The sequence below is a fragment of the Pristiophorus japonicus genome, chromosome 7 (genome assembly GCF_044704955.1).
Source record: "Pristiophorus japonicus isolate sPriJap1 chromosome 7, sPriJap1.hap1, whole genome shotgun sequence".
NCBI classification, from domain to species: domain Eukaryota; kingdom Metazoa; phylum Chordata; class Chondrichthyes; family Pristiophoridae; genus Pristiophorus; species Pristiophorus japonicus.
The window spans coordinates 149,551,136-149,564,710 of NC_091983.1; positions in this window are offsets into that span (position 1 = coordinate 149,551,136).

Below are 13,575 nucleotides of genomic sequence, written 5' to 3' on the forward strand. Positions count from 1 at the left end.
TCTTTATGTTTTTCCTACTAAAGTGGAAACTTCACATTTATCCACATTATACTGCATCTGCCATGTGTTTGCCCACTCACTCAACCTACTTAAATCACCTTGCAGTAGCTTTGCATCCTTCTCACAATCCCACCTAGTTTTGTCAGCAAACTTGGAAATATTACATTTGGTTCTCTCATCCAAATCATTTACATATATTGTGAATAGCTGGGGCCCAAGCACTGATCCCTGTGCTACCCCACTAGTCACTGCCCCCACCCCGAAAAAGACCCATTTATTCCTACTCTCTGTTTTCTGTCAGTTAAAGAATTTTCAATCCATGCCAAAATATTACCCCAAATCCTATATGCTTTAATTTTGCACACTAACCTCTTATGTGGGACTTTATCAAAGGCCTTCTGAAAATCCAAATACACTATATCCACTGGTTCTCCCTTATCTATTCTATCAGTTACATCCTCAAAAAGCTCCAATAGGTTTGTCAAATATGATTTTCCTTTCATAAATCCATGTTGACTTTGTTTAATCCCATTTCTAAGTGTGCTGTTATCACATCCTTTATTATAGATTCTAGCATTTTCCCTGCTACTGATGTTAGGCTAACCGGTCTGTAGTATCCCATTTTCTCTCTCCCTCGTTTTTTAAATAGTGGGGTTACATTTGCCACCCTCCAATCTGCAGGAACTATTACATAATCTCTAGAATTTTGGAAGATGACAACCGATGCATGCACTATTTCCATGGCTACCTCTTTTAATACTCTGGGATGCAGATCACCAGGCTCTGGGGATTTATCGGTCTTCAGTCCCATTAGTTTCTCCAGCACTATTTTCTCACTAATAATCATTTCCTTTAATTCCTCTTGCTCATAAGACCCTTGGTTCCCTAGCATTTCTGGGACGTTATTTGTGTCCTCTTCCGTGAAGACAGACCGAAGTATTTATTTAATTGCTCTGCTATTTCCTTGTTCCCCATTACAAATTCTCCAATTTCTGTCTGTAAAGGACCTACATTTGTCTTCGCTACTCTTTTTCTTTTTACGTACTTGTAGAAACTTTTGCAGTTGGTTTTATTTTCCTTGCAAGTTTACTCTCATACTCTATTTTTCCCCTCTTAATCAATCTCTTGGTCCTTTTTTGCTGAATTCTAAACTGCACCCAATCTTCAGGCTTGCTACTTTTTCTAGCAACTTTGTATAACTCCTCTTTGGATCCAATACTGTCTTTAATTTCTTTTGTTAGCCATGGTTGGGCCACTTTTCCTTTTGTGTTTTTACGCCAGAAAGGAATGTATAACTGTTACAATTCATGAATTCGTTCCTTAAATATTAGCCATTGCCTATCCACTGTCATGCCTTTTAATGAATCTTCCCAATCTATCATAGCCAATTCATTCCTCATACCTTTTTAGTTTCCTTTGTTTAGACTAAGGACCCTAGTTTCTATCCCCCTTGCAATAAAGGCCAACATTCCATTTGCCTTCCTGATTACTTCCTGTACCTGCATACTAACTTTTTGTGTTTCATGCACAAGGACCCCCAGGTCCTGCTGTACTGCAATACTTTTCAATTGTTCACCATTTAAATTATAATTTGATTTACAATTTTTTCTGCCAAAGTGGATATCCTCACATTTTCCCACATTATACTACATTTGCCAAATTTTTGTCCACTCACTTAGCCTGTCTATATCCCTTTGCAGATTTTTTATGCCCTCCTCACAATTTGCTTTCCCACCCATCTTTGTATCAGCAAACTTGGCTACATTACACTCAGTCAGTCCCTTGATTAAAATCATTAGTATAGATTGTAAATAGTTGAGGCCCCAACACCGATCCCTACAGTACCCCACTAGTCACGTTTGGCAACCGGAAAATGACCCATTTATCCTGACTCTGTTTTCTATTAGTTAGCCAATCCTCTATCCATGCTAATATGTTATCCCCAACCCCATGAACTTTTATCTTGTGCAGTAACCTTTTATGTGGCACCTTATCGAATACCTTCTGGAAATCCAAATACACATCTACTGGTTTCCCCTTATCCATCCTCAAAGAACTCCAGCAAATTTGTCAAACATGATTTCCCTTTTGATAAAACCATGCTGACTCTGCTTGATTGAATTATGCTTTTCCAAATGTCCCGCTACTGCTTCCTTAATAATGGACTTCAGCATTTTACGATTGACAGATTTTAGGCTAACTGGTCTAAAGTTTCCTGCTTTTTGTCTGCCTCCTTTTTTAACTAGGGGCATTACATTTGCGGTTTTCAAACTGCTGGGACCGCCCCATAATCCAGGGAATTTTGGTAGATTACAACCAATGCATCCAATATCTCTGCACCCACCTCTTTTAAGGCCCTAGGATGTAAGCCATCAGGTCCAGGGGACTTGTCCGCCTTTAGTCCCATTATTTTACCGAGTACTACTTCTTTAGTGATAGTGATTGTATTAAATTCCTCCCTCCCTAAAGCCTCTTGATTATCCACTATTGGGATGTTTTTAGTGTCTTCTATTGTGAAGACCAATACAAAATATTTGTTCAACATCTCTGCCATTTCCCTGTTCTCCATTATTAATTCCCCGGTCTCATCCTCTAGGGGACCACCATTTATTTTAGCCACTCTTTTCCTTTTTATGTACCTGTAGAAACTCTTACTATCTATTTTTTATATTTCATGCTAGTTTGCTTTCATAATCTATCTTCCCTCTCTTATCATTTTGTTAGTCGTTCTTTGCTGGCTTTTAAAAGTTTCCCAATTCTCTGGCCTCCCACTAGTCTTGGCTACATTGTATGCCCTTGTTTTCAATTTGATACCATCCCTTATTTTCTTAGTTAGCCACGAATGGTTATCCCTTCTCTTACAGTCTTTCCTTTTCATTGGGATATATTTTTGTTGCGAGTTATGAAATATCTCCTTAAACGTCTGCCACTGCTCATCAACCATCCCATACTTTAATCTATTTTCCCAGTCCACTTTAGCCAACTCTGCCTTCATACCTTTGTAATCTCCTTTATTTAAGCTTAGGACACTGGTGTGAGATCCAACTTTCTCCAACTGAATTTGTAATTCAACCAGGTTATGGTTACTCATTCCTAGAGGATCCTTTACGAGGTGATTATTTATTAATCCTGTCTCGTTACACAGCACCAGATCTAAGATAACCGACTCCCTTGTTGGTTCTGCAACGCACTGTTCAAGGAAACTATCCCGGAAATACTCTATGAACTCTTCCTCAAGGCTACCTTGGCCAATTTGCTTTGTCCAATCAATATGAAGGTTGAAATCAACCGTGATTATTGCCGTCTGTTTTTTACAAGCCTTCATTATTTCTTGATTTATACTCCGTCCAACAGTGTAGCTACTGTTAAGGAGCCTAGAGACTATGCCCACCAACGGACTTTTTCCACTTTTTATTCCTTATCTCCACCCAAACTGATTCAACATCTCTATCTTCTGAGCCAATGTCGTTTCTCACTAACGCACCTGGAATACTGCATACAGTTTTGGTTTTCATATTTAAGAAAGGATATACTTGCTTTAGAGGCAGTTCAGAGAAGGTTCACAAGGTTGATTCCAGAGATGAAGGGGTTGACTTATGAGGAAAGGTTGAGTAGGTTGGGCCTCTACTCATTGGAATGAGAGGTGATCTTATCGAAACGTATAAGATTATGAGGGGGTTTGACAAGGTGGATGCAGAGAGGATGTTTTCACTGATAGGGGAGACTGGAACTAGGGGGCATAATCTTAGAATAAAGGGCCGCTCATTTAAAACTGAGATAAGGAGGAATTTCTTCTCTCAGAGGGTTGTTAATCTGTGGAATTCACTGCCTCAGAGAGCTGTGGAAGCTGGATCATTGAGTAGATTTAAGACTGAGATAGACAGTTTCTTAACCGATAAAAGAATAAGGGGTTATGGGGAGCGGGCAGGGAAGTGGACCAAAGTCCATGATCAGATCAGCCATGATCATGTTAAATGGCGGAGGGGCCATATGGCGTACTCCTGCAATTTCTTATGTTCTTATGATCTCATCCTTTATTAACAGTGCTACCCCACCTCCTTTTCCTTTCTGTCTGTCCTTCCGAATTGTCAAATACCCCTGAATATTTAGTTCCCAGTCCTGGTCCCCTTCCAACCACGTCACTGTAATGGCTATCAGATCATACCCACTTGTATCTATTGTCAACTCATCTATTTTGTTACAAATATCACTGGTGGAGGCCTTGTATAGGTGACTTCTCTGCCCTGACGGCTATAGCCAGTGAGGACCTTCTGAGTTTGATGCAGACATACAAAAGATACAATAAAGAGATTTCTTTACCTCATTTGAAAAAAAATAGCTCGATTTATTTTAATGTGAAAGCACATTCTGCATCAAGTCACCACTATTTTCAGCTCCCCGTTTATAATCCCCGTGCCACAATAGTGAGGCTGAGTATAAATTTTGCACACTGAGCGCCGAGGATGCTGGCCCAGAATCCCACTAGGAGTGCTTTCTCTCATTTCTTTTCATGCTAGTGATTTATGTATTTGTATTCCGAGATCCCTTTGTTCCTCTACCCCACCTAGACTCGCACCCTCCAAGTAATGAGTGACCTCCCGATTCTTCCTACCAAAATGTCACCTCACATTTATCTGTGTTGCAATTCATTTGCCAGTTATATGCCCATTATTCACTTCTTTAAGATAGAGGGCCACGCACTCGAATGCACAACAAATCGACTCATTCATTGATAGGTCTAGCGTTCCCATGTCAAGCATTTCCATGCCGTTCTCTCCTCAGCTATTCCTCATACTATTCCAGGATCATCTACGAGGCCAAGGACAACCCACTGCTCCTTTTCTTCATGACTAATTTGCCTCCTTAAACTCACAGCTACCTCCCCATTCCCTCTCCCCCACCCCATACCTCCAATACCAAGTGAAATGGACACATGGATTTCTTCAAAACCAAAATACTGCGGATGCCGGAAATCTGAAATAAAAACAAAAATGCTGGAAATACTCAGCAGGTCAAGCAATATCTGTGGCGAGAGAAACAGAGTTAATGTTTTAGGTGACCTTTTGTCTGACGAAAGCTCATCGACTTGAAATGTTAACTCTGCTTCTTTCTGCAAAGATGCTGCCTGATTTGCTGAGTATTTCCAGCATTTTATATTTTTATTTCATGGATTTCTTAATCGCTATGATTGAGATCATCCATGCGTCTACCTCCACTATTATCTCCTCTTCCTCTTTGCTTTACTTCTGACCTTCCTTATTTTTCCCTTCCCCTCTACCTGTAATCTTCCATCTTATCCTCTCTAAGCTTATGTCTTCTATGAGACCCACCTCCTGCTCCCTTGATCCCTTCCCCACCACCCTCCTGATCGCTCAACCACCCCTCCTAGCCTATATGAAGCTGACATTTTCCTTTGCTCAGGCACCTTCCAGCTTCCTTTTAAAGCTGCCATCATTTCCCCCTCCTCAGCAAGATATCCTCGATCCATCTATCCTCTCCAACTATACAGTCCCATCTCCAACCTCCTTCCCCTCTCTAAGATCCTCAAATGTGTTGTCGGCATCAGTTTCTTGGCCAGCTCTCACAAAACTCCCTGTTTGAATTCCCAAACTCTGGCTTCTTCCCTGCTCACAGCACCAAGTCTGCTCCGGCCAAAGTTACAATTGATATGCTCTGTGATTGTGAACGTGGCGTGTTATTCTTTCTTGTATTCCTTGACCTTTCTATAGTATTTGGTCAACTTTGTTATACTTCTCCACAGCCTCTTGTCAACTGTACAGCAGCATCCGATTGTCTTCACGTGGTTCCCCTCTCACTTGGCCAAATGCATCCAGCGCAACAGCAGCAATAGCGTTTCTTGCCTCCCTCGTAGCCACCTTCGGAGTCCCCCACATGTTTGGACCCCTCGCCTTGCCCCTTAGTGACATCATCTGCAGGCATGGAGTACGCCTCTGTAGAACGTCCAGTTCTATTTCTCCACTACTTCCCTTGACCCCATAACAGCCTCTTCTGACATCAAGTCATGCATGAATCAAAATTTCTTCCAACTGTATGTTGGGATGATCAATCCATTGCTTTCGGACCCTGCTGTACACTTCACTGCCTTACCACTGACTCCAATCTCCCCTCAGCCACTTATTTGAGCTGAACTAGAACATAGGAATTGTTGGCGTCCTATTTGACCCAGAGCTGAGCTTCAAACCCCATATCCTATGTATCAGCAGGACCACTGATATCCAGCTCTGCAACATGGCTGGCCTCCACCCTTACCTCAGTCCCATTGCTGCGAAAAATCATCCATATTTTTCTCAAATGTCATTGCTTACCTTCAACCTTCCATCCTTCATAAATTTCAATTTGTCCAAAGCTCAACTGCCAATCTTCTGTCCCACACTGAGCCCTGCTCACCTATCCCTCTATCCTCAATTATCAAAATTGGCTTCCTGTTTCCCAACACATTGAATTTATAATCATTATCCTCATCTTGTTGCCAGGGTCAAGGATGTCACTGAGCGGCTGCAGGGCATTCTGGGGGGGAGAGGGTGAACAGCCAGAGGTCGTGGTCCACATCAGTACCAATGACATAGGTAGGAAGAGGAATGAGGTCCTGCAGGCAGAGTTTAGGGAGCTAGGAGAGAGATTAATAAGCAGGACCTCAAAGGTAGTAATCTCCAGATTACTCCCAGTGCCACTAGCTAGTGAGTACTGAAATAGGAGGATAAAGCAGATGAATACGTAGCTGGAGAGATGATGCAGGTGGGAGGGCGTTAGTTTCCTGAGGCATTGGGACCGCTTCTGGAGGAGGTGGGACCTGTACAAGCTGAACAGGTTGCACCTCAACAGAGCTGGGACCAATATCCTCATGGTGGGGGGGGGGGGGGGTTGCTAGTGCTGTTGTGGAGGGTTTAAATTAGCTTGACAGGGGGATGGGAACCTGAAAATAGATTCAGTGGGGAGGGGAGTAAAGCTGGAATTAGAAAGCAAAAATAAAGAAAGTGAGTTTGAAGGAGAGAGGAAACAAGCAGGAAAAAAGGGTAAAAAAACAAACTTAAAGGCACTTTGTCTAAATGCATGCAGCATTTGTAACAAAATAGATGAGTTGACGGCACGAATTGAGACAAATGGGTATGATCTGATAGCCATTGCAGAGACGTGGTTGCAAGGTGACCAGGACTGGGAATTAAATATTCAGGGATATTGACAATCCGGAAGGACAGACAGAAAGGAAAAGAAGGTGGGGTAACTCTATTGATAAAGGATGGAATCCCTGCAATAGTAAGAAACGATATTGGCTCAAATGATAAGGATGTTGAAAAAGTTTGGGTGAAGATAAGGAACAATAAGGGGAAAAAGTCACTGGTGGGCATAGTCTATAGGCCCCTAACAGTAGCAACTCTGTTGGTTGGAGCATAAACCAGGAAATAGTGGGGGCTTGTAAAAAGGGAACAACAATAATCATGGATGATTTTAACCTCCATATTGATTGGACAAATAAAATTGGTCAGGGTAGCCTTGAGGAGGAGTTCATAGAGTGCATAAGGGACGGGTTCCTTGAGCAGTACGTAACGGAACCAACCAGGGGGCAGGCTATCTTAGATCTGGTGCTGTGTAATGAGACAGGATTAATAAACAATCTCATAGTAAAGGATCCCCTTAGAATGAGTGATCATAGCATGATTGAATTTCAAATTCAGATGGAGAGTGAGAAAGTTGGATCTCTAACCAGTGTACCAAGCTTAAATAAAGGAGACTATAATAAAGGAGGTATAAGGGCAGAGTTGGCTAAAGTGGACTGGGGAAATAAATTAAAGTGTAGGACAGTTGATGAACAGTGGTGTACATTTAACCGAGATATTTCATAACTCTCAAGAAAAATATATTCCAGTGAGGAGGAAAGGGTGTAAGAGAAAAGATAGACATCTGTGGCTAACTAAAGAAATAAAGGACGGTATCCAATTAAAAACAAGGGCATACAAAGTGGCCAAAACTAGTGGGAGGACAGAAGACTGGGAAACTTTTAAAAGCCGGCAAAGAATGACTAAGAAAATGATTAAGAAAGGGAAGATAGACTATGAAAGTAAACTAGCACAAAATATAAAAACAGATAGCAAGAGTTTCTATAGGTATATAAAAAGGAAAAGGGTGGCTAAAGTAAATGTTGGTCCCTTAGAGGACAAGACTGGGGAATTAGTAATGGGGAACATGGAGGTGGCAGAAACTCTGAACAAATATGTTGTATCAGTCTTTATGGTAGAGGACACTAACAATATTCCAACAGTGGATAGTCAAGGGGCTATAGGGGGGGAGGAACTTAACACAATCACAAAGGAGGTGGTACTCAGTAAGATAATGGGACTAAAGGCAGATAAATCCCCTGGACCTGATGGCTTGCATCCTCGGGTCTTAAGAGAAGTAACGGCAGGGATAGCGGATGCATTGGTTGTAATTTACTAAAATTCCCTGGATTCTGGGAAGGTCCCAACAGATTGGAAAACTGCAAATGTAACGACCCTATTTAAAAAAGGAGGCAGACAAAAAGAAGTAAACTATAGACCAGTTAGCCTAACATCTGTGGTTGGGAAAATGTTGGAGTCTATTATTAAAGAAACAGTAGCAGGACATTTGGAAAAGCAAAATTCGGTCAGGCAGAGTCAGCATGGATTTATGAAGGGGAAGTCATGTTGACAAATTTGCTGGAATTCTTTGAGGATGTAACGAATAGGATGGATAAAGGGGAATCAGTGGATGTGGTGTATTTAGACTTCCAGAAGGCATTTGACAAAGTGCCACATAAAAGGTTACTGCACAAGATAAAAGTTCACGGGGTTGGGGGTAATATATTAGCATGGATAGAGAATTGGCTAACTAACAGAAAACAGAAAGTCGGGATAAATGGTTCATTCTCTGTCTGGCAACCAGTAACTGGTGGGGTGCTGCAGGGATCAGTACCAGGACCCCAACTATTTACACTCTATATTAATGACTTGGAAGAAGGGACTGAGTGTATGTAGCCAAGTTTGCTGACGACAAAAAGATGGGAGGAAAAGCAATGTGTGAGGAGGACACAAAAAGTCTGCAAAAGGACATAGACAGGCTAAGTGAGTGAGAAAAAATTTGGCAGATGGATTGTAATGTTGGAAAGTGTGAGGTCATGCACTTTGGCAGAAAAAAATCAAAGAGCAAGTTATTATTTAAATGGAGAAAGATTGCAAAGTGCTGCAGTACAGCGGGACCTGGGGGTACTTGTACATGAAACACAAAAGGATAGTATGCAGGTACAGGAAGTGATCAAGAAGACCAATATAATCTTGGCCTTTAGTGCAAAGGGGATGGAGTATAAAAACAGGGAGGTCTTGCTCCAGCTATACAGGGTATTGGTGAGGCCACACCTGGAATACTGCGTGCAGTTTTGGTTTCCATATTTACGAAAGGATACACTTGCTTTGGAGGCAGTTCAGAGAAGGTTCACTATGTTGATTCCAGAGATGACGGGGTTGACTTATGAGGAAAGGTTGAGTAGGTTGGGTCACTACTCATTGGAATTCGGAAGAATGAGAGATGATCTTATCGAAACGAATAAGATTATGAGAGGGCTTGACAGGGTGGATGCAGAGAAGATGTTTCCACTGATGGGGGAGACTAGAACTAGAGGACATGATCTTAAAATACGGGGCCACCTATTTAAAACAGAGATGAAGAGAAATTTCTTCTCTCAGAGGGTTGTAAATCTGTGAAATGCGCTGCCTCAGAGAGTTGTGAAAGCTGGGACAATGAATAAATTTAAGACAGAAATAGACAGTTTCTTAAACGATAAGGGGATAAGGGGTTATGGGAGCAGGCGGGGAAGTGGAGCTGAGTCCATGATCAGATCAGCCATGATTTTATTGAATGGTGGAGCAGGCTCGAGGAGCTGTATGGCCTACTCCTGTTCCTATTTCTTATGTTCTTATGTTCTTATGGTTTCTTTGCAGCCCTTGCCAGCATTATATCACCTCCCCCATCCTTTTGCCTTTGACGTCTTTTATATAGCCTCCTCTCCTTTTGCTCCATCAATGATGACAAAGTCTTCACCTTCCTTGACTCTACATTCTGGAACTCCTTTCTTTAACACCTCTGTATCTCCACTTCTCTCTCCACCTATAAAAACTTTCTGAAAACTCAGCTCTCCCACCATGGCTCAGTGGCCATTCCTTTATCTATTTTCTCCTCCTCTGTAAAGTCCTTTGGGTTGTTTTCTAAGGTCGGTATAATGGTGGAATTTCTGGTGTCAGATGTCACGTGATGTGTGGAGATTCTTTCTTTGCTGACCTTCCAGGTGAAGGAAAAGAGTATCATGATGAGGTTGGATAGCATTCATAGAAACATAGAAACATAGAAAATAGGTGCAGGAGTAGGCCATTCGGCCCTTCGAGCCTGCACCACCATTCAATAAGATCATGGCTGATCATCACCTCAGTACCCCTTTCCTGCTTTCTCTCCATACCCTTTGATCCCTTTAGCCATAAGGGCCATATCTAACTCCCTCTTGAATATATCCAACAAACTGGCACCAACAACTCTCTGCGGAAGAGAATTCCACAGGTTAACAACTCTATGAGTGAAGAAGTTTCTCCTCATCTCGGTCCTAAGTGGCTTACCCTTTATCCTTAGACTGTGTCCCCTGGTTCTGGACTTCCCGAACATCCAGAACATTCTTCCTGCGTCTAACCTGTCCAATCCTGTCATAATTTTACATGTTTTATGAGATCCCCTCACATCCTTCTAAATTCCAGTGAATACAGGCCCAGTCGATCCAGTCTTTCCTCATATGTCAGTCCTGCCATCCCGGGAATCAGTCTGGTGAACCTTCGCTGCACTCCCTCAATAGCAAGAACGTTCTTCCTCAGATTAGGAGACCAAAACTAAACACATTCAGAAAGAAAGCAGGAATATTGGCAACAAGACAGAAGCATGTAGAGGTTTAGCATATCTCAATCCTTCCTCTCTTTTTGTATTATTAGCCCATTTGTGCAAGTCAGGTTTCATGCCACATTGATGTATGCAAAATTGTGCCCTTGGGAGGTGGGGGGGTTATTGTTCTGTGGTTGGGCTGACATCCTTTGTTGTAGCATTATGAAGTGCGATTTATTTTTTGGCTGGCCTATTCTTGGCCTGATGGTGACAGCCAAAAGTGTAAAATATTCAATTCTCTGCACTGATATTTCTCAGCTTCAAGAATTATTAACCCAAATTTTTTTTTAAATTGTGCTGTGCTCAAACCCCAAGTCTGTGGGGTTCCAGGTGGGTGGATTGGGTTAGAGGTGCATTAAAAAAAATCATCAATATTCCAATTTAATTCTGCCCCTGTTCATGAAATCTTTCTGGCACATAGGGCAAGTATTCCCATTTCAAAATGAATGTGATACATTTTAGCGTGAGAAATTGTAAAATTAGATCTATTACACCCAGTCACATAGTTAATGGCTAGTTAACTAACAGTAGATAAAAGAAATGATGGCCTGCATCAGCTGTTCAAAGGTAACAAATAATTTTAGCAAATGGAAAATTAAATCTGTTGAAATGATAGAAACAGCTTCATTAAAAAAAAATCATCTCTTTTAGCAAAATGTCTTTTGTAGCCATTCTGCAGCAGTCTGATGGGATGCACAGCTTGTGTGTGAGGAAACACACATCAGCTTCATGCTGTGTATTTGGCCTGTACCTCAGCTAAATATGTAAGTACATAAAGTATTATTAAATGTATTGTCGTTTCGGTTAGTACTGTCCACAAATGCTACAGTTTAAAAATCAAAACTTTTCAAATTATATATACAAACTAGTTGCTCTCCTGGGGCGATACACATGGGGAGTCAAGACCAAATGTAATTTTCAGGTGGAAGTGAGAATGAAAGGCAAAGAATAATTCAACCAGATGTAAATCAATCCCCATATTAAAGTAATACATTCTGTCCTTACTTTTATATTTTCATTATAAATTCCTATGTCCATATTTACAATGGAAACTGTCATAATGTAAATGCACCCTCCTGTCGTTGGTGTGACCGCAGCACCTTGAGTGCCAGGAGGGTGTAATCACAGGGTGACTTGTTTACATCGGCAGTTTCTAATATAAATATGGAAATAGAAATTTATAATGGAAAAAGTTGACAAGAAGTGCACACAGATGTAATATTTTTAATATAATAAATAAATAAATGTGTATATATAGTCCTATATGTTTCCATTCAGAGTTCAATTCAGCAAAATCCAGTATGCTGGCAATAGCATCTGTGGACAGTTCGTCAAACATTGTCTGAAAGAGCAAACGCAGATGGTGACCGCTTTCAACCTTCGTTCAGTCTGTAAGCGTGACCCTGAGCTTCCGGTCACCTGTCACTTTAATTCTCCACTCCACTCCCACTCTGACCTCTCCCTCCTCTGCCTCCTACACTGTTCGAATGAAGCTCAACGCAAGCTTGAGGAACAGCACCTCATCTTTCGTTTAGGCACTTTACAGCCTTTTGGACTCAACATCAAGTTCAACAATTTCAGATCATAACCTCTGACAATATTTATTTTCCCTTTCCTCCTTTTTTTATTAAAACCTCCACCTCTTTTTTTTCTCATTCCCATGGCAATTGGTGATGATTCCACCATTCACATCACATCTAGACTCATCTTTTGTTTCTTAACTTGTTCCATTACCATCTCATTTTTGCCCATCATCCCTTTTGTCGCTTAAATCTCTTCTGCCTTCCACCCTATCACAGACCTTCCCTTTTGTTCTTTCCTCCCCTCCCCCTTTTACTGCCATTGCACTTCCTTAAAAATCTGTTACATCTCAAACTTTTCCAGTTCTGACGAAGGGTCACAGACTTGAAACATTAACTCTGTTTCTCTCCAGAGATGCTGCTTGACCGACTGAGATTTCCAGCATTTTTTTGTTTTTAGTTCAGATTCCAACATCCGCTGTATTTTGCTTTTGTATTGTCTGAAAGGGACAGGGTTAAGGAATTTTTGAACAAGCTCACTTAAGACAGTCAAAACCAATCTACTCTGGAGGCAAAATTGTGGCGCCAGAATGTAGCGATACTCATATTGTAGTCTTTATTTTAACCAAGATAAGAACAATACATTTGAAGTGCCAGACTTGATGTTGCCAACTGTGTCATTGAATTTTTATTGGCAAATAAGCATAGGACGGTGTGTTGTAAGCTGCCACACCATGTCAGCACTTCACATCATTTGCCTACTTGCACCTTCCACTGACACTGATGAAGATTCATGGTCAGAAACCTAAAACTATGTGGCCAGCTTTTGCATAACTCTTGTCCATCTTATCTTAGCTTTAGAGTAGTATAAATCGGATGAATTTGGAACATATGCAGCCTCCTCGTAGTGTAGAGAACCAGTTCTATTGGAAGTGGTTCTTCAGTTTACATGGGATATTAAAGTAGTTTGGAACTGACACTATATTACACAGTTCCTTTCCTTTGAAATCCATAGGATTACATGAGCTTGTGTATGTATTATTTAATAATGCAGCATATTAGTCTCTGTTATATATGTCCTCTAGTGACAAAATGATACATGTTG